The sequence below is a fragment of the Hippopotamus amphibius genome, chromosome 1 (genome assembly GCF_030028045.1).
Source record: "Hippopotamus amphibius kiboko isolate mHipAmp2 chromosome 1, mHipAmp2.hap2, whole genome shotgun sequence".
Taxonomy (NCBI): Eukaryota; Metazoa; Chordata; class Mammalia; order Artiodactyla; family Hippopotamidae; genus Hippopotamus; species Hippopotamus amphibius.
Window position 1 is genome coordinate 121734681 of NC_080186.1, and position 26233 is coordinate 121760913.

Genomic DNA, 26233 nt, shown 5'->3' on the forward strand with positions numbered 1-26233 from the left:
AAGATACAAGAATAAAGGATATTTTTCCTTCCACACTCTTATGAGGTGGGTGTGGTGGATTCTGGAAGCCAGTGCAAAGAAGGCCAGTTATACAGAGGAAAGGGGATTGGGTGTGTAGCTTTGGAAAAGAAAGCTATTTACAAATCAGTTGGACTTTTTCTGTCTGTGACCTAAAAAAGAGGTGAGGAAGAGTGGACTCTCTCGACTATCAGTCTGGAAACTTCCAAAAATGTGACCATGTTTCTCCTCCTCTACACCTACTCCTTTAGGCCCCAGAACAGGGCTGCTCACTTCACATTCTTGATTGATTGACAGAGGGAGATCTATGGAAAGCTCTGGAAGTATGAAAGGAGTAAGTTGGAGAGAAGGTCACTGAGATAGAAAAAAAATTTGCAGAAATTAAATAAAATTTGAGAGATTAATACAAAACCTGTGTTTTAAAAAATCAATTGCACAAAAGCAGGATGGAAGAGGCCTGGCTCAACAGAAGTTCTTATGAAAAAAAAAAAAGATTTTAGAGGTTTCACTTGGCCACAGGCTAAAGATGATTCAATAGTGTGTATAGCAGCCAAAAAGCTAATGCAGACTCCAGCTGCATTAAGACACACAGTGTACAGGACAAGGGAGGACACTACACAACCCTCTCCTGCCCGGGACAGGCCATTTTGGGGATAAAGGGCTCAGCTCTGGCACCACAAGTTGAAAGGGCCACTGACAAATCAGAGCTCTTCCAAGGGGGGTGGCCAAAAGGATGCCACTCCAGAGACCATGCCTCTTCTATAAGGAGGGGCTGAAAGAGCAGGGGGTGGGTGCGGATGGGGCATGGACACTGGAAAAATGTAGAAAAATATGTAACTATCATTGTATAACTGAAGAGTTGTCATCAAAAGGAGCATTATACATATATGTAGCTAGAGCTTTAGAACTAGAAACACGGGATGGGGAGAAATAACAGAGATTGATTTTGACTGAATGTTAGGAAAGGCTTTCCACAGCAGAATTGCAGATTACAGGGATGGGCTGTGGCATTCTTGATAAAGGAAAAAAAATCACACACACAAACACACACACACACTATGTGCTTTATACTGCTCTCTGTTCTTGTTTCACAGTAGTGAGCATATCAGACGAGGGTCTTGCTTTTGCCAAGTTTAGGGACAAATAAGAGGCAGAGATTAGACACAAAACACAGATAAATTACAAAAGCTGTTATAAGAGGGGAAAAGATTGCCATGGAAAAGGATAAGAGGATAGAACTGATTTGAGTCAGGATTTCACAGTTGCAGAAAGGACTCAAGCTGAGGCTGGACAGTAGGCAATCATCAAAATGTAGTCCAGGGATATCCCGTGCTTTGGGATAGAGCCAGGACCAGTCCAGTAGCTTTTCCCAAGTGGGCAGTGCATCAGAATCACCCGGGGAGAGATTTTCAGTAGCCCTTGACTCAGTTTAAGATATTCTGAATCCAAATAGTCAGGACTAGAAGACTCTGAAAACCCTATGGTGATGTGTTAAATGAAAGAGCTAGACTAAAATGCATATTCTTTGATTCTGGTGTCTGGGTCTCACTTGAGATGATTTTAATCTCTTTGCTTGGATCCTCGAATTAAAGACCTCTGGTTCAGCGCTGGGATGCTTTGGTCTCTTCCAGACCTGGTTTGTAGAACAATGACGGGATTCTTAGCCAGATACACGCCTGACCTGAATTTTTCCAGGAGGTGGATACCACTCCAGGCACCAATTGCTACAGGAAAATTGTAGCTGGTGCCTGGGGTCCCTCTAGTGGTCAGAAGTTGGCTTCACTTCTCTCCAGACCCTTGTTTGGCCAGAGAATTATTTTCTGACACGGGCTCTATGAAGATGAAGGGGCCCTATGAAAAGAAAGCAGAGAAGCCTAAATACGTATTTTAGAAAGTTATTCCCCAGAATTAACGTTAATAAATAGAAGTGGTAGAACTAAGAAATTGCCTAGCAAATGCTCCCTGCCTCTTGCCCCCTGTCAGCAGGTGACCACAATTTAGATAACTTTTAAAAACCAGAGTTGATAATTCCCCAGGACATCGGGCCACCACTTAGGGACTCCATGGGTCATTTCAATTCCCTGGGAAAATACAAAATATATGAGAAATGGGTATTTGGGTAGAGCATTGGGTTGAGTTGGGAGACAGGGATCATGGCATTCTGAAATGTGTCATTTACCAGCTTTCTGAGCTTCGGTTTTCCCACCTGAGAAAAAGCAGGTAATGACACTGGCCTGCCTAGCTTACAGATCTGACATAAAGATTAAACAAACTGGCAGATGTGGAAACTGTAAAATGAGTTACAGCTAGGAGGAAATATACTGCAATTAATATTAAAGAAAAGTTTGCCCTGCAGGCAATTGGCAAAATTGTCCATTGCTTTCTGGGCCATTCCACCAAAGCGTCAGCTTTTACAAAGGCGATAGTACACAGAACAAGCTGGGCTGCTGGGACTCACCCCTCCATCTCTGTCCTTGTGTCTCCACTTAGCCCTGTGACCAAAGGGCTAACAGAAGCTGTCTGAGACAGTTTAATAGGAAGCTCCCGGGAAGCATGCCGTTAAAAGAAAGGCTGATCCAGTGGGGGTGATGGTAGTGGTGATAACAGGGGCTGTTGCAGGCATCTTACTGGCATTTGGGCTGCTTTTGCTCCATTACAGTATTATTTAGGGCCAAGCACAAAACGTTCCCAGACTGCCAAAAAGCAATGATATCGCTGGAATGCTGTTTATTACACCTAACCTTGCTCCAGGGACCCCTAAAATGATCACATTCCAGCTCTTCTCGCATGTTCTCTCCCGTAGTTTCTGTCCCTTGGAACATGGCATCTTTTGGAGGCTCCCTATTGTAGAACTTGCCTGCTCAGCAGCCCCTGAGCTTCCCCCAGCTGTTTGAGGAAGATTAATGCTACCTACTCTACACCCTTGCCACTCAGAGTGTGGACCATGGATCAAATATTGGCAAGACCCTGCAGGTTACCTTGGCAATGTGTACATTGCTTTTTTGGCTTTTATTGTACAGTCAGTACTATACATTTTCTGTTTTGTTTTGTAACTTTGTAGCATTTCAGATAATATTGTTTGTACTTTGCTGTGTAGAGTAAAGAACTGTGTTGAATAAAGCTAGAATTAGAGTGCAAAAAAAAAAAAAAAAAATATTGGCAAGACCCAGGAGCTTGTAGTACACACAGCCTCTCAGGCTCCACCCCAGACCCACGGCTGAACCGGAATCTGCACTTTAACAAGAGCCCAGGTGATCTGTTGGCTTATGGAATTCTGGGCAGAACCACAAGCCCTGTTGGCTGTTCAGCCTGGTCTCTGTTTCATGCAGCAGCTGCCCATCCACCATACCACCTGCAGCAGGGAGGAGGCCTGGCTCCCTGAACCTTTCCCTTCTCCAGTCTCACTACCTTCCAGACTCCACTTCAAACTTCAGGAATTACCATGCATTGGGGGCAGGCCCTGCACACACTTCGTTCCCATGCTTTAGACAAAGTGAGAAAAAACCATATTCTGGGTCCTTCCCAGGTTCCCTCTGCCCCAGAAGTGTAGATCTTCCGCAAATCTTCCCCCAAATGGCACAGGTCTCAGGGCTGTAGGGCAATGGAGAATACAAACTTTCTACCTTTCTTTTCCCCTCTTGCTCTGGGTAAGCGGGCCCTCTAGGAAGGGCAACAGCAGGACACTGTCAGTAAGTCAGGTATGAGGCCAGAGACGATAAGAAGTGACTGAGTGTCGAGGGGTTGCCAGCCACAGGTTGGAAAAGTGTCACTCCCTCTGGGTAGCGGGGGGGCCACACAGGGTCACACCACACACAGGGGCAGGCAAGCACGTGCACACTTGCCTGTGGGCATAGCCACATGCCATATTCCCCTTCTAGATGCTGTCTGGGCACCGTGTCCTTTAGGCAAAGGCTACACTGCCCATAACCACCGGCCAGGATTTGTCTGCATTTGCTGGCACAGACCTAACCCCAGCAGGCTGTCTCAGACCTACTGTGTGGTCTGAGTGTGTCGGGGATGGGAAGGGGGTGGGAAGAAATGGTGGGGGGAAGGCCTCCTAGTCCAGTCCCTGCCACCCATGCCTGCTCTGCTGATTCTTGAAGTGACTGCTGTTAGAGCTCTCTCTCCTTGGCAAACATTGACCTCACCCTGCTTCCTCTTTTAACATGGATATTCCCTTAGGAGGGGCAATGAATTAAGAAACAGACACGAAGTGCAAGTTAATTTATCAGAAATGTTGCTGCAAGGAGGGTCAAGGGCAACAGGAGAAAATCAGGCAGCTGGGGAGGAACAAGGAGCCAACTGGAAGGAGGAGGACTTCCCTGGTGGCGCAGTGGTTAAGAATCCGCCTGCCGATGTAGGGGACAAGGGTTCAAGCCCTGGTCCGGGAAGACCCCACATGCCGCAGAGCAACTAAGCCTGTGTGCCACGGCTACCGAGCCCATGTGCTGCAACTACTGAAGCCCGCTCACCTAGAGCCCATGCTCCGCAACAGGAGAAGCCAGCGCACCACAACAAAGAGTAGGCCCTGCTCACCACAGCTAGAGAAAGCCTGTGAGCAGCAATGAAGACCCAACACAGCCAACAAATAAATAAATAAATACATTTATTTAAAAAAAAAAACACAAATGGAAGGAGGAGCAGAGGTGGGGGAACCCAGATAGGCTCTCCCAGCCTCACAATTGTGCCAAGGAGCAGCTGTTGGCCGGGATTACCCAGATCCAGCTTCTTGGAGCAAGTGGAAGAACTAGCATTTCCAGCCTCCTGTTGGGCCCATCATCCTAGAGGAAAGCCAAGCCTTAGCGTGGCATCCACAGTCCTCACTAAGCTTCCCTGGATCCACCTCTCCAGACTCGCCAATCATGCTGAGTTCCAGACATGATCCACGACTCCCCCAAATCAAATCACCTTCTCTCAGGCCCCTGTGCTTTGCATGGGGCTACTCCATTGGACTGAAAAGCTCTCCACACCTCCCCTTTGCTGACCAATGCCTAAACTTGTCCTTCAAGGTTTAACTCAGGTGTCCCCTTACCTGTAAGCATCCTCCATGTCCTCATAGGCTGAGTTGGTGGGTTAGGTCCACCTGTTCTGTGCTCCCAGAGCATCTTGGGCACAACAGTTACTTTATCCTGTGTTATTTAATCTCTGTCCCTGTGTGTTGTTTCCACTAGGCTAGGTGTCTTAAGAACAGAGTCTATGGCTTTCTTATCTTTCAATTTCTATAACCTAGCCCAACCTAACTAGACACAAAGGATGCATTAAATGTTAAATGTCTATTGTGTGTATTCACATATGTACGGAGGACAGAGGTGAAATACGAAAAGAGAATTTCCAATCAGAAATTATGCAACTTGTTCAAGCACAAATTGTTAGGAACCAGGAAAATCTAAGACTTGAACCCAGGTCTGTGTTCCAGACACTTCAACTTTAAAGCCCTTGCTTCTTGCTCTCTTGCATCCAGCTGGTGGTGAGTCATCACAGCACAACCCTGTTGCTATATTTTCCATCAATGATTCCAGACATTCAGATCTGACCTTCTGGGAGGGACCTTAAAGTGAATCAGGTTCTGCCTTCTTGTGTTCTAGCTGATGGTTGAGGCTCAGGGGCATGGCAGGTTCCCCATTTATTGTGGTACCGACAGCAGCATGATAATATTGTCATATTATCACATCATGGTCTGGGCCAGGTTGCAGTGGAAGGGGCTGGGGATCAGGAAGGGGACAGAGAACACAAAGCCCATCTTCTCCAGATCAGATCACACTGAAGCAAAGCAATATATATTGATAAATCAAGAGCTAGGTGCCCAAATCTCAAATCCCAAATCCCAGCTATGGGATAAAGGTGGCCTGGAGAAAAAAGGATGTGTTTCTCCAGCCAACCCCACCCCCAGCCCAAAGGGAAAACTGGACAGAATCCATCACTTAGAGCCCACTTCCTTCTGGCCTCACTACGAGGGGTCACATCCAGAAGGAGAAACCAGTTAAGAGGGTCTCTCGTTTGCATGCATTTGCATGCATTTGCATACCCCCCACGAGAGAGAACACATAGTTCATTCTCAGGCAATTTTCAAGTAAATGTGATTATTGCCACCTTCAGGTTGTCATGGATAGATTTTGCGTTTCTCACTTTCCTTCTCATCCGCCCACAGCCCCTGAGACCCGACACTGGCTGACTGTGTACAAGTGCTGTGGGCAGGGCAGTGGTGACAGGGGACAGGAAAGCCCAGCTCTGGCTTGGTGGCAGTGGGATGGGCAGCAAGGGCAGCTCCAGCAGCCGCCGAGCCCCTGTGCTCAGGACGAGCTGGGGGAGGCTGCTCAGGTACCTCTGCTGTGCTCAGACTGAGATTAACAACCACGCTGACTGGACGTTCTGGCAAGTTACATGGTGTTTCACTGTTCTGCTGGTGGTGCAGTACAGTAAAACCCCGTCTGCACACAGGACAGTGGGCATATCATGAACCTTGTATGAATACAAGCTGTGAAGTCAACCACCAGGCTCTCAATCCCTTTATTTATTTATTTATTTTTAATAGTGAATCTAGAGCTTTATGGATGCTTTTATTTTATAAACCCACAGAGGTAAAAAAAAAAAACAGCTTTGAATTCTAAAGCCAGATCTCAGTCCCTTTCAAATCTTTCCTCTTGACCATATTATGCCAAGTCCTCTGCCCTTTCCTCAGAGAACCAGCTTTTCCCACTATTTGGCTCCCAGTGGGTTCTTCCCAACAGCCTTTTAACAGTGCAGAGGCTCAAAAAGACCCAGAGGGGAGCCTATTTGGTCTTTCAAGGCTGTATGGCAGGCAGCTGGTGTGGCTTGGAGAACACAGGGAATAAAGTGTCCTTACTGTTCTTGGCATGAGAGGAGAGTCTGAGAAGCAATAGAACATCAATACTTTCCTTCTTTGAGTTGATAAGTCAGAGAAAAGACTCCTCTCGCTAGAAATTTCTGTGAATTTGAATACTCAGTATATAAGTGAAATGAGAGAACTATTTTACCAATTTCATAGATTCAGCATTCTCCTATACTAATTTGTTGATCAACTAATCAACAGATATCTTCTGTGCGCCTCAGGAAGCCCTGAGCTGAACTACAGCAGGTATTTAATAAATACTTGCTAATTTTGTTGAATGCCGTAGAGGTACTGTGCTAATGTCAATCATGGGATTCAGAAGCTAAAATGTATACACCATGCCATCTAGGAACTCAGAGTAGAGGAAGATATTTGAAATATTTGATTCATATTTAATAATAAAAGCAGGTAATACTGTCTCTGAGAGCAGAAGCACCGAAGTCAGAGATCAAAGTTGAATCCCCAGCTCTGCGACCTGGGATAAGTCATAGAACGTCTCTGAGGGGGTCTCCAATGAAAGTGGACCAGCAATTACCGATGACATAGGGTTATCTGGAGGATTAAATTGGCTGACATGTAAAGAACTTAACACATTGCTTGGCACTGAGAATGCTTTCAAGATGTTAGCTAAAATATAAGAAAGCCATAATTAGGTAACAAAATGTATGATTTAGAGTTGTACAATTTTTAGAATTAGAAAGAACCTTAGAATCCCTCTAATCCAATGTTTCCCAAATAATGGTCTGTGGACTGCTGCCAGTTTGTGACAAATTTTTTTACCAGCCTACAGCAAGATGTGAAAACAAAAAAGGCGATGTAGCAGTAGACTGTTCCCCCGTCGGTGTTCAGTTTCCTCTCTTTAACGAGCTGCTGAAAGGCAGTTGGTAAGAGTGTTAATCCTATGTCAGTCCTCCACTTACTATCATTATCCTTGTTGTTTCGTTCATGAAGTTTAAGTCTGAGGACCACTCTGGTACCAGACCAAACTCCAATCTGAAATAACCTTATGAGCCAATCTCTGGGTTCCACTTGAACACTCCCAGGGTCAGGGTGCTGCCCTGCTGGGAAATTCCTTTCCCTCTGGATCCCCAGATAGAGCTAACAGAACAAATATAACCCCTGTTCTACCCGACTGCCCTTCAGATGCTTGAAGACAGCAACCACAGGGGAGCCTGGGACAGTGGGCAGAGCTTTTGGTGTAAACTAATTTCCAATTGTGAAAGCATGTGGGTTTCCTCCTCTAACCTTCTGTCAAATAGGCCAGGAGCATCTACTGCTGAAGAATATTGTGGGGATCAAGGAAGATAACGCATGTGAGAGCACTTTCCAAATGGTGATGTGCCCTGCAAATGTTACATCTGTAGTTACAGGGGCCCGTTTCCATCAGGAGATCGTCAGACAGCACAGCATCTGCTCTTTAGCATCAGCTTTTCCTCCTCTGGACGTGGATGGAATGGCTGATGAATGCTTCCTACAAAATAGTCTGCCCAGAACCGAGCATCATCTAGTCAACTATATGGAGTGAAATGAGACAAAGAGCTGAATTGGGTGGTCTTTAGGGTCCTGGGTTCCATGACCATCCCCCCTATACCCCTCCTGACCTGGGCACCCTGTATGCCGTCACAGCACAAATAGGTCTTGTTTCCCTTCTGGCCAGCTAAACCCCCCAGAATCCAGGACAGCTATTGTTTTGGAGCAATAAGAAACTTTTTCCTTTTTCATTTTGGCTTCCATATTACAACCATGTTTAATCTACCTTTTGCAACTTAAAAATCCTCCCTTCGAAGAAAATGGCAACAAATTAAGAGTTTAATAGGACTGCCTTTCCTTTGACATCTGTTCCCATTTTGTCTCCTGTGTTAGGTGTATATTTCCTTCTTCCTGTTACAGGAATATCCTCTTTAAAAGCCATGTCAAATTACTACTTTGCTAAAGATCTATGTATTCTGCTCTTTAACCTGCCTACAATGGCCTGAGAAGAGCTGTGAAGCAGATAAAAGTAGAGCATAGGGGTTAAGAGTGCCAACCCTGGAGCCAGCTTGCTTGGATTCAATCCCAGCTTTTGGGGTTTTTTGACCCTGGGTCAGTAACTTAACCACTTTGTTTCTTCGACCCTTCCTCTGTAAAAACGAGATAAATTTTATATCTACTTCATAATGTTCTTCTGAGGAATCTGTGAGTTAATAAAGTGCTGAGCACAGTACCTGGCACAACAGCAAATCCTCAGTAAATATTGGGCACTAATATTATTACTGTCTTTATAGGACCATGTGAAGTTTTGGAATTGTTACGAGTTACGCTTTCCTCCTTATATCTTTTGTGCAGGGCTTTATTCAATCTGAGCTCATCAAAGAGCCCTTTATGAAGCCCCGTGGGTTTTGTTAACTGCCTTCTTTTTTTATCAGGATGACTCATGGTTATGTTATTTGAATTTCATTTCTTAGAAGTGCCCATCCCATTAGAGTGGAGCTCCATTATTATTTTGTATCACAGGTCACAAGATTATAATCCTTTGCTCTGAACTTTCAGAAATCCGCTCTCGTGGTGTCTGGGGTACACAGATCTGAATATGTTAACTAATGTGTTCATATACTGTTTCCCAAAAGGAATTGAGATGGTTGCCATATTTTATTATAATAAGAGGCTACCCTATCATTTATTATTAGTTTTCAGAAATGCCATAGTTGCTTTCCTCCCAGTTTCCTACAACATACACATCATGATCCAGGTCTTTCTTACGGGTCATAATTAAGTCCTGAGTAGCAGTTCCACCTCATTGCTTTTTCTACCTACTGAGAGATTAAGTTGTCAGCAAAGCAAGGCAAGAATTCGTCAGCTGTTCTGCATGAGACCTCCAGCAGATGTCCTGCTAGTTGAAGTCCCTTATCAGCACTAGATCTTGCTTCTCTGCCAATTTTTGCAATTCGGAGAAAAGAGATTAGAAAGATATCTATATGTCAGTTGCACAAGGACCCGCCTCATCTCCTCTGTAAGAATGAAAAGTCCCAGAAGACTCCCTACTCTAAACACCCTTAATGCGTTCCCAAGACTCTGCTAGATTTATTAGTAATTTTTCATCAGCTCTTCTCCAGGCTTTAGGATTTTTTCTCGACATGGAGCTGCTTTGAAAGAAGTATATGTTACACACCCCTTTGGTATCTGACTTTGTGCTTTGTGGGTCAGAGCACTCACTACCCCTCCACAAAGTGTATATCTCATCCAGAACCCTGCAGACTCTGTGAGATACCTGGGCTCCTGGTGGACCTCTTATCATAGGCATCTGACTGATGCGGAATCATCACAGCTGGCATTTAGCTGGTCTGATGGTTGTTGGTTAGCTAAATATATTTCTGTGTGTCTCTCCTCTGCATAGTAATTCTTGGTGTCGCAGCTACCCCTCCTATCAGGAAAAGATCATCATTCAGACTAGTAATAATCAATGTTAAATTGGAGATGAGTTCCTTGAGGGCAGGGCCAGCTCTCTGATTTATTCCAATTAGCAAAGGTGGTCAGTGAAACAACAATAATCATTTACTGAGCATCTACTATGTGTCAGACACTTGTTGGGATAAAGAATACAAAGGTGAATAGGACATAGCCCTTGTTCTCAGAAACTCATAGGCATGGTAGAGATAGACATAAAAACAGATCATTGCAACACAATGCGATAAATGCAGTGAGAGAGATATCACTCTGCCTATTATGGGACACAGAGGAGAGGCACCCGGCCCACCTGGAGGGGAGTGGAGAAAATACTGCTTGTTAGAGTGACTTCTGGTCAGTGGTGATGTTGAACTAAGTCTTAAAGCTTAGCACAATGTCCTGTTGTAAATAAGTGTCACCAGTTTCTTTCTAACTAGAGAGATACCATTGTGGCACAAATGCTATCTTGCCCTCATTGGGAAAATGATCAACCTTTGGATTAAAGACAGGACAGGAGAAACTGCCAGAGGGCCAGATCATAACCTCCTAAATAGGCTTTTTTTTTTTTCTTTAATAATAAATCACAAATAGACTCATGAAATTTAACAAAGGTGACCACATTTTTAAAAATTAATTACTTAATTTACATATCGGCTGTGTTGGGTCTTCATTGCTGCACGCGGGCTTTCTCTAGTTGCGGCAAGCGGGGGCTACTCTTTGTTGTGGTGTACAGTCTCCTTATTGCCGCGGCTTCTCTTGTTGCGGAGCATGGACTCTAGGCACGTGGGCTTCAGTAGCTGCGGCACATGGGCTCAATAGTTGTGGCTCATGGGCTCTAGAGCCCAGGCTAAATAGTTGTGGCACAAGGACTTAGTTGCTCCATGGCATGTGGGATCTTCCTGGAGCAGGGATTGAGCCCGTGTCCCCTGTATTGGCAGGAGGATTCTTAACCACTGCGCCACCTAGGAAGCCCCCTAAATAGGCTTTTAAGAAAATGTATGGACCCTGATGGGCCAACATCCCTATTATAGAAAGAAGGTGGAATCATTCCTTATTGGAGAAGAGGTGAGAGGACCTGGGGGTGACACAGGAGAGAAAAGTGTCAGGGTCCTAAGTCTCTGAGAGAGCAATTTATAGAGACAGGATACTGGGCCAGGGTTGGTGGACAGGAGAGCAGGCTGCCTGGAAGCAGCACCTATGCTAGAGGACCACTCCAGCATGGCTGCTGGGACAGTCCTCCTGCAAGGGTAGCTGGCCATCCATATCTGGAACCCTGACAGCTCTTGCTCTCTGGGGACTCAGAGTCACTGCATGCAATCTGGTTTCTGCCTCAGAGAGACCATCCACAGTTCTTCATCAATGCAGTGCATCCAGCAGTACTGAGGATTCTCACCCAAGCAATGCTCTTGGAGACTTCAAATCTTTAGAAACCCTCTGGTCACTTAATAAGGGGGTGGAAGGATTGTTTTTAATTTTCTTCTATCACACTCCATTGGGTCAGGACCTCAAGAACCTGTACTCAGTGGATGGTCAGAAGCAGCCTGGTGAGAGTGAAATGGATACCTCTGTTACTAAGGGCAGATAAAGACTAGCCAGATGTGAAGAGTGGGGAAGTGAGGAGTCAGGCAGAAAGGGAGAGTGTGAGCTGGCACAGGGAGGAATGACATCATGGTCTGAGCAGAGAATGGCAAGCAGGAGTGTATTACTGTAGCACCAAGTGGGAGGCAAGAGAGGTAGGGAGGGGTTAAACTATGGGGAACTTTGTAGAACAAGTAAGGGAGCATACATTTTATCCTGCAGGCAGTATGGACTCATGAAAAGGTTTTGAGCAGAGAAATGAGATGATCTGGCTTGTTTCTAAGATATGGGAGGCAAATCACTTCAGAGATTGTATAGAAAGCTGCTAGAATCGGCCAGATAAGAGATAAGATGGCCTGAACTAAGAACATGATGGTAGGGATGGGGAGAAGGGGCTGAATCTGAGGAATATGTAGGCAGAAAAATTAGCAGGACAAGGTAGGAAAGAAGGCAGAGGAAGGAGGTGAGCAGTCAAGGATGATGCCTCCCTCTGTAGTAGTTTGGGTGGAAAAGCATTTGCAGTGTCTGCCACATAATGGGTGTTTGATAAATATTTATATAAAGACAGTGCACTGTCATGATGATGGCTTTTTCTATCATTAGTACTGAGTGTTACTGAAATGACCACTTAATAGCAAGTCAAGAGATTCAGATTCTAGTCTCAGTTCACTCACTGTGTGATCCTGAGAAATTCACACTGTATCTTCTATAAAGTGAAAGGGTTTGACCAGATAAATTCTGAAGTCCTTTCCATCTTTGACTTTTCTGGCAAAATATTGTGGACCAGTATTGAAAACACACTACAATTTATGACAATGTTTTCATATGTAAATGTACTCTAAATTTCCAACAACTAACTTAAAATGAAATTTTGGAGAAGCCTTGTAATTTAAGCACTGCCAGGACTCTCTTATATCATTTCCTTTTTTCTCCCTCAGGTATAATTTCTTCATGAAGATAAGTCTTCGCCTGTCCAAAAAAATTTAAGAGACAATGACATATGTTTTGGACCCTCTATAATATCTGGTAAAATGCCAGGGACATTTTCGCCACTCAATATTGACTTGAGCTGAATTACATTGTGTCTTTCTGCAGGGGTTTGATTCTGATCCCAAACACTTCAATCCTTCAAGTATGCATTCATTCATTCATTCATCCATCCATTCAATCAACAGATACTGATGGAGTACACAATCAGGTGTGAAAAGAATGACAGCAAGAGTTTGCTCAACAAGCGAGCAGTGTAGCAGAGCAGATAAGACATGTGTGCAAAAAAAAAAAAAGAAAAAAAAATAAAAAGTGTGTGCAGGATTCTATAACTCTACCGGGAAGCGAATCACGCCATATGGAAAAGGTGCAGATAAAGTTATGTGGCTATGAAAAGCATAGATTAATTACTTCCTGTGAAAATAGTAAATGCAGCAATCTTTGGGAGATTCTACATGTACTGGTTTGTGCTTCACACAGGAAACACTATGGTTATTAGCCCTGTTTGAAGGTTCTTATGCTGATGGCTCTTGGAGCACTGGGGTGTACTGTCTGACCTATCAGGCAGATTCTGCTGGAGTGAAGCTCATTAGACCAGTGAGTAACCAAACTCCAGCCCTTAGTTTCACAGGGACGCACAGGGTGTAGAGAGATAACTGGACTGGAAACTAGAGTGCTTGGGGTCTGCTCTCATCACTAGAAACTTCTGCATTGGGTGACCTTTGGCAATCAGTCCAACTTGTCTTAACCTCCAGCTACTTCTGAAGGGTCGCTGGAAATGCCTCTTCAACCTTATGAAGAACAAGGGAGGTGACAATAGTGATTAACATTGTAGCTAATGGTCACTGGGAGTTTGCTATGGGCTGTGCAACCATCTGAAGCACTTTCATCTATTACTTTATTTAATCTTCACAGTAACACTACGAAATAGGTACTTTTGTACTTCTTTTGTATAGTTGACACCACTGAGGCACTAGGAACTGTCCCAAGGTCGTGCAACAAGGAAGTAGTGGAGAAGGTATCAAACCCAGGCAGACGCAGCTCTTGAGCCCACGCTCTTTGATGATATTGTTCACAAGAAGTAGGCTAATCCGTCCAGACTAAAGATAAATAGAGGTAGAAACATAGTTAAATAGAAAAAGATGCACATGACATACATACATATATACCTCAGAGATACTGTGGGTTCCAGACCACCGCAATAGAGCAAATACCACAATAAAGAGAATCACGTTTTCAGTTTCCCAGTGCATATAAAAGTTATTTTTATACCACACTGTAGTCTATTAAATGTGCAATAGCATTATGTCTTTTAAAAATGTATATATCTTAATTAGAAAATACTTTATTGCTAAAAAAATGTTAACCATTATCTGAGCCTTCAGAGAGTCCTAATCGTTTTGCAATAGTAGCATCAGAGACCACTGGTTACAGATCACCATAACAAATAAAAGAATAATGAAAAAGTTTGAAGTACTGCAAGAATTACCAAAATGTGATACAGAGACACAAAGTAAGCAAATACTGTTGGAAAAATAGGGCCAATAGGCTTGCTTGACTCAGGGTTGCCACAAACCTTTGATTTGTAAAAAATGTGCAAATACTTGCAAAGCATGATAAAGCAAGGTGCAATAAGACGAGGTTTGCATATCAATCTTAAGAAATGGAACTAGTGCTCTTATATTAGATTCTTGGTAGACTGCTCTACTCAGGGGATAAAATTACAAATGATTATAATTTACATAAGCTCTTAGCACTTGAAAGTCATGTAGTGATTATCTAACTCAGTTTTTTCATTGAATGTTTAAAGATATGCCCAGTTACACACGATATAAAATAAACAACGAGGACCTATCGTATAGCACAGGGAACTATATTCAATATCTTGTAACAACCTATAATGGAAAAAGAATCTGAAAAAGAATATATATATCTGAATCACTTTGCTGTACACCTGAAATGTAAATCAACTATATGTCAATGTTAAAATGCAAATAAATAAATAAATAGCATTGGATGGTTTAAAAAAACAAAATAAAATAAAGACATGCCCAGAAATTTAAGTGCCTTGACTAAGGTCACGCAGTTGGCAAAGCAGAGAACATAAAACTATTTAGCAATTGTAGAATTCAGAATTTAAAGAGTGGAATGTTCCTAAAAGCTAAAGTTTTACAAGTTTCTGTTCATTGGTAAACTGGCCTTCTCTTGCCTAGGTATATTTCTCAATGATTGAATAGCTGAACTGCTTCTTTAGGTCAATGCTAGAGACATACACTCTTCATTTCAGTGCTTCTTGTAGAAGGTAACAAAGTAGAACATTATTGCTCCATTTGTATTATATCACTTGCCTTATGACATAGAAAGTCTGCAAATTCATCTTTTCACACTCACAGCATTTAGAGGTGGCTACTTCCTCCAAGTATATAAGAAGCAACTCCATCCACTATGGGTGGATTATTGTTTTCCTGTCATAGTCATTCAAGGGATTTGGTTTTTATTTAGACTAGGGAATTTGAGCCTCTTACCAGCTCCACTCTGAGGGCAAGGAAATCTTTTACTCACGGGGTTCCATGGTTCTGCTGCTTTGGTCTCTGGTAAGTGGTTGAAGCCAATCTGATAAAATGCAAGCTATGGTCCTGGCTGATAATGACTTTCTGTGTGATTCAGATAAGATGTGTGTTTCAACAAGCGCTTTCACAAAGGAGTTTACGGTTCTATGCCAGAGCCCCAGTAGAGGCGGAACTCTGGGCAGGGGGCTGTAAAACAGAACAGCAATACGTGAAAACTAGTAATGATACCATAAGCAAAAACTAGTAATAAAAACAAGCAAAACCGCTGTTTAAGCAATGCTTGATCCGTGCCAGAAATGTAGATTCTGAATGCGATCTCCTTACGTGTTCTTTGAGAGAATCAAATAGAGATCAATGTTTTTTCTGTCTTTATTTTCTGTTTTTAGAGTGTCTTTATATGCAACCCAGGAGACAAGACTGGGTTTCTCAAGGAGTTTTGAGTTTGAGAGATGGGGGACTTTTGCCTTTGGGTGGATCAGAGGAAACAGAGGCCTAAATATTTCTTACAGAAGCCAAAAGTTAAGTTTAGAAGAAACCTTTTAATTCCTTAATCAATGACATCAACTCCACAAAGAAATATTTATTATGCATTTTTAAGATCCCAGGCCAAAAGCAGGATTTATTCAAAAGAAGACCAAGCCCCCATCTGGACTAGAGGCTCTCCTGGCTCAGTCCCAGACACGCCTCGGAGCAGGGCGCTGTTGGTGTTTGCCCACTAGCGCCCGGGCCGTGGGCGCCTCTCCACGCAGAGCAGAAACAGGGGCGCGGAGAAGCGCTTTTAGTTCAGTAGCAGGGCTCAGGCCCATAGCTACAATTTAGTCAGGGCAGAACTCTTCGGCTACTACTCAGTGCCCACAAGTTCGGGATGTTAGCACAGAAACAGGTGGCGTCCATCTGGACTGGTGAGAGCGCGAGATCTTCTGCGAACATGTGATAACGGAGGCGCCCAGAGCAGCCCCCAAACAGCAGGCTCTGTGGCCACTTTTGTCGCTGAGTACATTTCCAGTGCCACCACAGAAGGCAAGAGGGAGTCGCTCCTCCAAAGATATGCCCCGGAACCCACATCCTTTTCCCCGTCCCTTCTCTTGCCCTGCCCCTCCCCCACGCCTATTTCTGATACAAAGACACCTTACGGTGGATACGTGCAAAGCTCTCAGGATACAAACTATACCTGGGTGAATCATTAGAAGCACAGTTTTCTTACTTCAGCTTGGCGTTTGCTGACAAATAAAGAAAGTCCTTACTGTCGTCTTTATCCTGCTTTCTAGTTTTAATTTTTGTTCTCTCCCCACCCAGCCCCAGTCCTAGAGTTATTTTCCTCGCTTCCCTGGGTCTTTGAGGAAACAACGTCCTTTCTAGCTTGCCCTCGGGTCCGCACCTCGTTTCAAAGCCAAAGCTATCAACCCTAAGTGCTAGATCTTAGGCTGGTGAATCCAACATTTCTACCCTTAGCTTTCCTACGACAAGTCGACAAGTTGATGAATGACGGAGGTTTGAGAAAGCCTAGGGTCTGGCAAACACAATATGCGTTAACTCTTTATTAGATGAGAAAGATAACCAGTGTCCATGACCTTTCATTGATTGCATCTTGTCTGATGTGTTGGTTAAATGTGGGGAGCGTTACGCAATGGTATGTTTGGGGAGGTTAGGGACAGGAAAAGCGAGGGCCTGGAACACATAACTAATTCATTTTAAAATAGGTATTAAGGACCGCTGTACTAATAACAACAGCAGCGACAGGCGTTTCTGAGTTCTTCATTTGTGCCGGTCATTATGCTAAACACTTTCTATTGATTATCTGGTTTGATCTTCACAATGACTGCATGAGATAGGAATGATTATTATGCCATTTAAGGATAAGGAAATCAAGAGTTATGGAAATTAGGTGGCTTGCCAAGGCTTACAGCCTATACCTGGTTGAGGTAGGATTGGAACCTCAGGAAGTCTCACTTCAAAGCCCATGTATGAAGTCGAGGATGGAAGATGCCTTAGAGGACTGGGGCGGGGAGGGTGGGGGAGACTCGAGTGGGGGGAGTCAAGGAAGGGAGGGAATATGGGGATATGTGTATAAAAACAGATGATTGAACCTGGTGTACCCCCCCAAAAAAAAATAAAAAATAAAAAATAAATAAATAAATAAAAAAACAAAGCCCATGTATGGCTTAATATCAGGTGTGACGTCATGTGCTTTGTGCTGGCCATTCAAAAAAATGCAAGAACAAGACAGTATTTCCACTCTCATGAAGTTTACATTTTGTGCAGAAAAATGAATGAATATTATACGTGATGATAAGGGCCATGATGCATTCATAACTTGTTCCTGTGATAGAACATCACTGGACCTTTTGCCTCCTGCCTCTTTCCCCTTTTAGCCAACCTGTAAATGAATACCAAATTAATCTCCTTAAGGAATTGGATCTTCATATTTATAAAACGACAATAAGCCTAAACCCTCCTCACCTGGAACCTGTTTCAGAAAGAACGGAAGGGACTTAAGGAAGTTTACTCTGGAAAGAGAGGAGACTCAAGGAGAACACAGCAGTTATTTTTACATGCTGAACGAGCTATCTTATGGGGAAGCAAGTAGTCAATGGCCCACGTAATTTCCCAACGTGTGTCCATAGACCAGTAGCCTGGAGAACCTACCGTGTACCAGGGACTATGCTTGGTTCTGGGGATATTAAAAGAAAAATCCTAAAAATACTAAGTATAAAAGGCAAACCTGAAATTACAAATTATTAAACTAAATAATTTTAGTTTTCAGACACTAGGAAAAGAAGTAAACAGGAAGAAATGGTGGCAAAGAAAATCATGGAGCCCTGAAGAGAAAAGCAAGAAACAACTGTATCTAGGGCATCTAAAACAAATGTTGTTGGGGGGGTTATTTATTTGTTTACTGTGTTTTGGTTTTTCACAGTGATTCAGTATGAGGGATGTAACAGTTGAGGCTTTGGAGTCAGCCCTCAGTTTTCCCACTATCACGAGCACAATACTGAAACTGTGAGCAGACATGTTCTCACTTGTAATCCTGAGGATAATAATTCACATTTCGGAGAAGTTAATTAAACAACGGAGGATGTGATAAATGTTTCCATATGTGGGAAGAAAACACTAAGCCATTGTTAGTGTCATTCACTCTTTTACTCAATGACACGCGACTTGAACGGGGAAGTCATGTTGAAAATGCTAAAACGAAGAACGTAAAAGAACAAAACCAGAAGCCAGGTGGGAGGAAGGTTGTATATTATTTGGAACATGTTGGTGATAAATGACAGAAATTTAACTTGTATTAGATATTTTTTTAAAAAAAGGCAAGAAGGAAAGAATGTAATTGTTCCTGCCACTGAAACATCCACAGTAAGGCGAGGATGGATCCAGGGGCTCAAATGCTGTCATCGATTGTCCTCTTAATCTCTTGGCTCTTATTCTCCTGTGTTGGTTTTTTCTCAGGTAGCCATTGCCTAGTTTGTAGGAAAAAAGATAGGTATTGGCACCTCTAGGCTTACATGACCCTTCGTGCTTATATGTTTGAAGCAGAGAAATCTCAGAGATCGTAACAGTCTCTGAAAAAAAACTGTCCCTCTTGGGACCACGTGCCCATCTCTGAGCTAGTCATCACGCATCGGCTGGGGAAGGCAACTCTGATGGCCGAACATGGTTGTGTGATCCTAGTTTTCCCAAGGCTGTCTTCGGTAAATAATCCTGGTTGGTCAATCAGAAAATTCCATCCCCCTGAACATAGCCCAGGGTTAGGGAGCTACAGTTCCTAGAAAAGCAGAATTTTATTACCAAAGGAGGAGAAAAAGATAAGGGAAAACAAAAAAAACAAAAAAAAACCCCAATGGCATAACTGGAAAGGAGGTTGAAATTCAAGATATATAATAAGGCTGTTGATCTTATAGCTGACAGTTGCGGTAAAGCCAGAAAGAGTCTGGCTTCTGATCACCAATACTAATAAGCTAACCTAAATATTTAAGACAATTGCTAATGTCAGTAACACTCTGACTCTCGCAAAGGGATCCAGCCCTACACCTCATGTTTTAGAGGGACTCATATCATAAACATAGCCCCAAATGGACTTATTAAAAAGCACAGTGGTGCTTCTACCCTGAGGATCTAGTGGCCAGCGATAGCCTAAGTACATATAACCCTAACATCTGCTTTTTTTAAACAAATATTTGTTTATTTGGTTATGCTGGGTCTTGGTTGCAGCAGGCGGGCTCCTTAGTTGTGGCATTTGAACTCTCAGTTGCAGCATGCATGTGGGATCTAGTTCCCTGACCAGGGATCGAATCCGGGCCCCCTGCACTAGGAGCACGGAGTCTTCTCCACTGCGCCACCAGGGAAGTCCCACATCTGCTTTTATAACTGACACGTTTTACTCCCCCAGAGAAATGTTGATCCACATCTCTTGCCCTTTGTCCTCAAAATAAAAAGCAATTGTGTCCAAATACCATTAAGGTGGTGGGTTGTGGCACTACGAGGTGGATACCACCGAGCATGGAAGAGGTTTGAATGGCAGAAGCTCTTCAGACAGAAAAAAACAAATGAATTAACTTGTCAAACTTGTCCTCTCTGATAACATGAATGCAGTAAGTTCTTGTATAAAAGATTATCATTTCCCAGTAGTGCCAATTGTCCATTTTGTTGCTTCTCTTTGCATACCAATTTGTGGTTCCATGGAGACTCACCGACTAGCCCAGGATGCACATGGCAGATGAAAAATGCTTTGCATGTTAAACAATTTACATTACTCTTAAGTTGACATCTGTAGCTAGTATGATATGCATAATATTTAAAAAGCAAGGCACTGATTCTTTACATTGGCAGATAAATAGACACTGAACTCCAGAATTGTAAATAGTTTTATTTTTATAAAGGTATTCAATATGATTTAAATAAAGTTTCTTCTATTAGGTAAACTTTCAGCTTAAAGTAATTTTAATGAAAACTTTTATATTTCTTTTCCTTTTGGAAATATTATTATTAAAGGATTAACCATCTAAGTCTTATCAGAACCAGGAATTCTTATTTTTGCCAGTTATGGAGCAGAATTATAGACCGAAAGACTGGATAGAGTTTTTAGAAAAGGTAGGTTTTTTTTTTCATTTTTTTAAACTTTTTATTTTATATTGGAATATAGCCGATTAAGTGTCTTGATAGTTTCAGATGCAGAGCAAGGGGACTCAGCCATACATGTACACGTATCCATTCTCCCCTACACTCCCCTCCCATCCAGGCTGTCACAGAAAAATTTTATACTTATCAATTATCATTCACATTTGCCTTTTGACTTTAACATATTTAAATACTTTAGAAGAAAATGACTTTCTTGAAAACATAAAAGTTATTTTGTTTGGAAAATCTTCTACATTTAATTTGCGTTTTTGGTGAAAATGTGTTCAAATCTTGTACAGTTTGAAGGAAGACATTTAAAATTTTTTTAGGTTAAAAATGTGATAAATAAAAATTAAGACATTTGAAAATGTCCATCAACACTTGAATGGGTAAAAAAGATGTAAGATACACACACATACACATACACAGTGGAATATTACTTAGCCACGAGAAATAAGGAAATTCTGCCATTTTTGACAACTTGGATGAAACTTGAGGGCATTATTCTAAGTGAAATAAGCCAGACAGAGAGACAAATACTGTATGATATAACTTATACATGGAATCTAAAAAACCAAACTCATAGAAATAGAGAACAGATTAGTGGTTGCCAGGGGCTGGGGGTGGGGGAAATGGAGAGGTATTAGTTAAAGGATACAAACTTGCATTTATAAGATGAATAAGTTCTAGAGAATCTAATGTATAGGATGGTCATTACAGTTAATAATGTTCTATTATATACTTGAAAGTTGTTAAGAGATTAGATCTTAAATATTCTCACCAAAAAAAGAAATGGTAATTATATGACATGATAGAGGTAGGTGTTAGCCAACACTATGGCCGTATCATTTTGCAATATATAAATGTATCAAATTAATGTGTTATACACCTTAAACTTACACAATGTTATATGTCAATTATATCTCAGTAAAGCAGGGGGGTCTGTGGGAAGAAATGTGGGCTCACAAAAGAAAAAAAAAACTTAAAAATAGAAAAAGAAAAAGAGGATGAACTATTTAGAAGGGCAAATAATGAAAATGAACACATCCTGACACACATGACCCACATAAAATTTGTAATTATGATATTACAATTTTTATTAATCAGCCAATTATTTATGAAAACAATACACATGAGCGGAAAACTACTCTCAACAACTCTGCGACTTGACCAGGGGAAAGGAAATGCTTTCATTTCCCTTCATATCCCTTACTTACTGAAAGAAAACTAATTACTAATACAAACAATGAGAATGAAAAAGAGAATTACTCAAATCAAACTTACAATTTGGAAATATCAAATGTAATATTGACCTGCCTATTGGAAGATGAAGAAAATTACATTCATGAAATTGGCAAATTTCATGGCTGAGAAAGACTAAACCTCTTGAACATTTTTAGATGAAGACCTTGGAAAATGGTCATCACATCTTTTTGACATCATATAAATATTTTGAGCAAAACAGAATTCAATCCAAATTAATGCATTTATGCCAGATTTTTAGCCAGAAATTCAGAAGCTTTTTTTGACACCATATACATTGCATAGTTTAAATTTGTCACTAGAAGACATGTCCTCAACTGTGCCAATAGAAATGACATTCTTTGAAACAATTCAAAATTATATACAATATTTTCTAAATATTTTCTAAAAAATCTACTAAAGATGCCTTTTTTTTTTTCTGAAATGCCTATCAAACTGACCTTACAACCACTGTTGAACACATGATGGGAACATTACTAACCATTGGTAAAACAATTAATTTAGGTTAAACAAGGTAAGGTATTAGAAGAGTTAAATGAAACAAAAGATGATCCTTAAATAAATAGTAAGTCATGGCCTTCAACAGAAAATAAAGTTCAGCTTGTGTTATCCATAGTTATTTTATAAGAAATGTTGTTTGTATTAATTATGTTAGCAAAAGCTTATGAACAATGCCATCAACAGCAAACAAGTAATATTCTAAAAGGGTAAAGAAATAGTTCTCAAAATTTTAGAGAAAATGTTTTTTCTGTCAAAAGAAACTACATGTGAAATATGTAACAAAAGTGATATTCCAGTAACATAAAAGAAATTATAAAGATGAAATAAAGACATTTCCATAACTCTGAAGGAAAAGATTCATATATTAAAAATTCTGGTATTAATTTCTACACAGACTATTTAAAGTCCATTAGAGATAATGGTGTAGCCTCAGTTAAAGAGAGATGACTACATACTACCATTTTTGGTTTTCTTTATAATATTCCAGCATTGAAATTTTTTAAAGAACTTAAGTAATACTGTACAGATCAAGATATTGTTTTAAGAGAGAGCAAGAAATTGTGATAAAAGTGATAATAATTTACATGATGAAATTTAAATATTTTGTAACACTCTGTGATAGAGGTAGTTTATTATATTTGACTCATTATGTTTGAACATAATAGGTAAAATTTATAGCTCATTTTCAGTTAAATATTGCCTTAAACATTTTTCTTGTCAGTTCCAGTTGGTAATGACTCAGGAAAGCAAATTTTCTACAAATTGAAATTAATAAAAACTACCTAAGAACCACAATAACTCAAGGAAAATGATCTAATTTGGCATTGCTTTCAATAAGACAATATTATGTGAAAATATTGATAAAAGAACATAGTGTTTTTTTTCTAAAATGAAGGCAAGAAAAATTAATTTCTTGAAATAAACATGCTTTATGGATTCTGCATTTATTTCATTTCTTATCCAGACATTACTAGTCCGTAAACTGAACCTCCAGACATATGCAACAATAGATAATTTCAGGCATCGTTGATGTTTCGCCAACTTCCAGTCACATCAAAACCATCACTTTATACATTTTTTTTTTAGTTTTGATAGTATGAAGATGTATTTGTCTAGGTAAGATTTTAGAACATTTTAGTTACCAATTTTTCCACTTGATTTATAATTTTTATATATTTAGATATACGTGGACATCCTTTTGTATTTTTCCACAACCCACGCATATTAGAGGCAGTTATGGCTACTATAACCAAGTTTTTAGCTGGGGTAACCCTTGCTGTAAAAAATTTTCTCAACCCCCATTTTATAATTTACGAAAAGTCCAATGTCTGCTCCATGATTTCTTTGAATTCTCAGAGGTTTACATTCTCATGTTTACCTCTGGTTGCCATTATAATAGTTCGGTTTATAGATGGCTTCATGTCTAAAACATACTACCCCATTCATGAATTCCCCTAGAAAAGAGAATTCTCTTTTATTCTGTTTTTGTTTGTTTATTGTTGTTTTGTTTTGCTTTTTGTTTGTCTTTGGCCGGGTAGTGTGGCCTGCGGGATCTTAGTTCCCCAACCAGGAATTTAACACCAGGCCCTCAGCAGTGAATGCAGAGTCCTAACCACTGCACTGCAAGGGAATCACCCCTTTTATTCTGCTTAAAACTTCTCATATATGGTATCAGACTTTACTAAAAGTTCAGGATGATGGGGAGAGCTGCAGGGTATGGAAGACTCTACAGAAATGCACACCTACAAATGAATATTGGTCACCCCTGTCCTAAAACTTACATTAGCCACACTTCCATGAAGAGTGCTGAAGTTCGTGCCACCTGTGTGAATTCACAGGCTTCTCACCATCTTGTTGGGTCCTTTTCCCTCCCATCTTTCTTCCTATCTTTTCCTCACCTATTTCTCTCCCATAATCCACCCCACCACAGCCTCCCAGAAAAGAACTCTGACTTCTTTTAATGCTATAATGCAGAACAAAATTCTCTCTAGTCTTCCCTCTAAAACTCAGTTCCAGGCCCACATTGGCTGTACCAAAATCCATTACAATGCTTGGTTACAGAAGCCATCTATTACACTGGTGACACAAAGACTAGCAGGCTCCCTCAGATTATTTTTAACAAGCTCCATCCCCCTTTCCCTCAAAAGGCAGCTGTTGCTTTAAATAGCAGCATTTTTGCTTCCTCTTCACCTTCTCCACCTCCCCATCCCCTTCCCCTTCCCCCTCCCCTTCTTTCTCCTTCTCCTTCTCCTTTTTCAGTTTCACCAAAAATAGTTTCACAAGAGCACAAGAATATAGGCCTGGAAGCCATCAGCACATCGCAGTATGGCTGCTGGTGGTGGGTGTCATTTTCATTCAGAATTACACAATAATTAGACTGATAGCATAGCTTTATTTTGAGTGAAACCTCCTTGCATAGAAGAAGGAATAAAGTTAAAAGGTATTATTGTGGATCTGATAAACTGCTTTCATGAGCCAGTCCAAATGGGCACTAGCCACCAGGAGGAGGACTGCTTACTCAAGTGTTCAAATGCCCTGGTCTGGAGAGAGCAGTGTGTCTCTCATTTCCCCCCAGGGAACTGCTGGACATTAAGACTTGGATGAGGGGGAAGCTAACTGCCTCAGTTTACCAAGTGACTCTCCATGAAGAAACACCTGCCTTTGGTGGACAAGAGCACCCTGGGGAGCATTAGTTCTTCCCCACTCACCGACATCACCTTTGGAAAAGGCAAGAGTGAGCTACTTTGGCTTTCTGCTACCCCTTCTATCCTCAACAACCTCTTACTTGTCCTTGTATAAAATCCTCCCTTCTTCTTGGTGCAGAGAAGCTTCTGCAGATTTGTTTTCCCCTAGAACCTCCTTTTTCCTTTCCACCCTAAGGAGCCAGAAGTCAGAGACAATCCAGTAGTCCATGCAAGAGCTCAGAATGGCACTGTTTTGGGTTGCATGACTCTACCGCCCTGAGCCCTCCCTGACTAGCCCAGGGAGGAGGGGGGCACTGAAGCAAATGCATCCAAGTCTTAATGTCTAGCAGTTCTCTGGGAGGAAACAAGAGTCACACTGCTCTCTCCAGACCAAGAGGCAGGCCAGTCGCCTCTCAAACTTCATACACAAGTCCTGAACTTAGCCATTTGACTTCGTAAATATTTCTCCCTCCCTTTTGCCCATTTCTTTCTCATCACACCCATCATCTCTTACTTGGATTGTTGTTAAAAACTCAATAACTAGTCTCTTGCGTCTAGTCTCGCTCTGATTCTTCCAGCTGTCAACAGTAAGGTATTTCCAAAATGTCAATTGGATCATATCATTTTCATCCTTGACATTCTCCAGTGTCTTCTCTTCAGGGGCATTTAGGATAAAGTTTATAGTTCCCCCCCTTCCCCTTTGCTTTTACTGGTAAAATATCTTTATTTACTTCTCAGGTACTCACTGTCTATTTCCCCTGCTCATTTTTTTTTCCCTTTTTGGCCTGTCCTGGCCAAGAGGAAAACACAATAACACAAACTACTCTTTAAGAAAGACACTTTTAAACAGTTTTAAGTAAAAGTAATGTATGTACAAGATGGAATAATTTCTGAAGAACATAAGCATATTTAAGTCTAAGTTGCTTCTCCTTTTTCTCACAAGAAACCACTATTAAGGTGTCTAGCGCAAAGATTCAGAAAACTTATGCATGGCATAAACATATATACTCTCTTTCATTTCACTGTATTCTTGTCTATTTTACTTAACACATCTTGGAGATCTTTCCAGTTCTCCCACACAGTTCCACCTCACTCAAGATAAAGTTTATACTTTTTGACATGATTAAAATGTCAATAATCTGGACTCTGTTTATCTTTAAGGCATTATCTCTCTCTCTCTCTCTCTTCTTTTTAGCTTTTTATTGGAAAATAATTTCTTTACACTCTTGTACCAGTTTTTG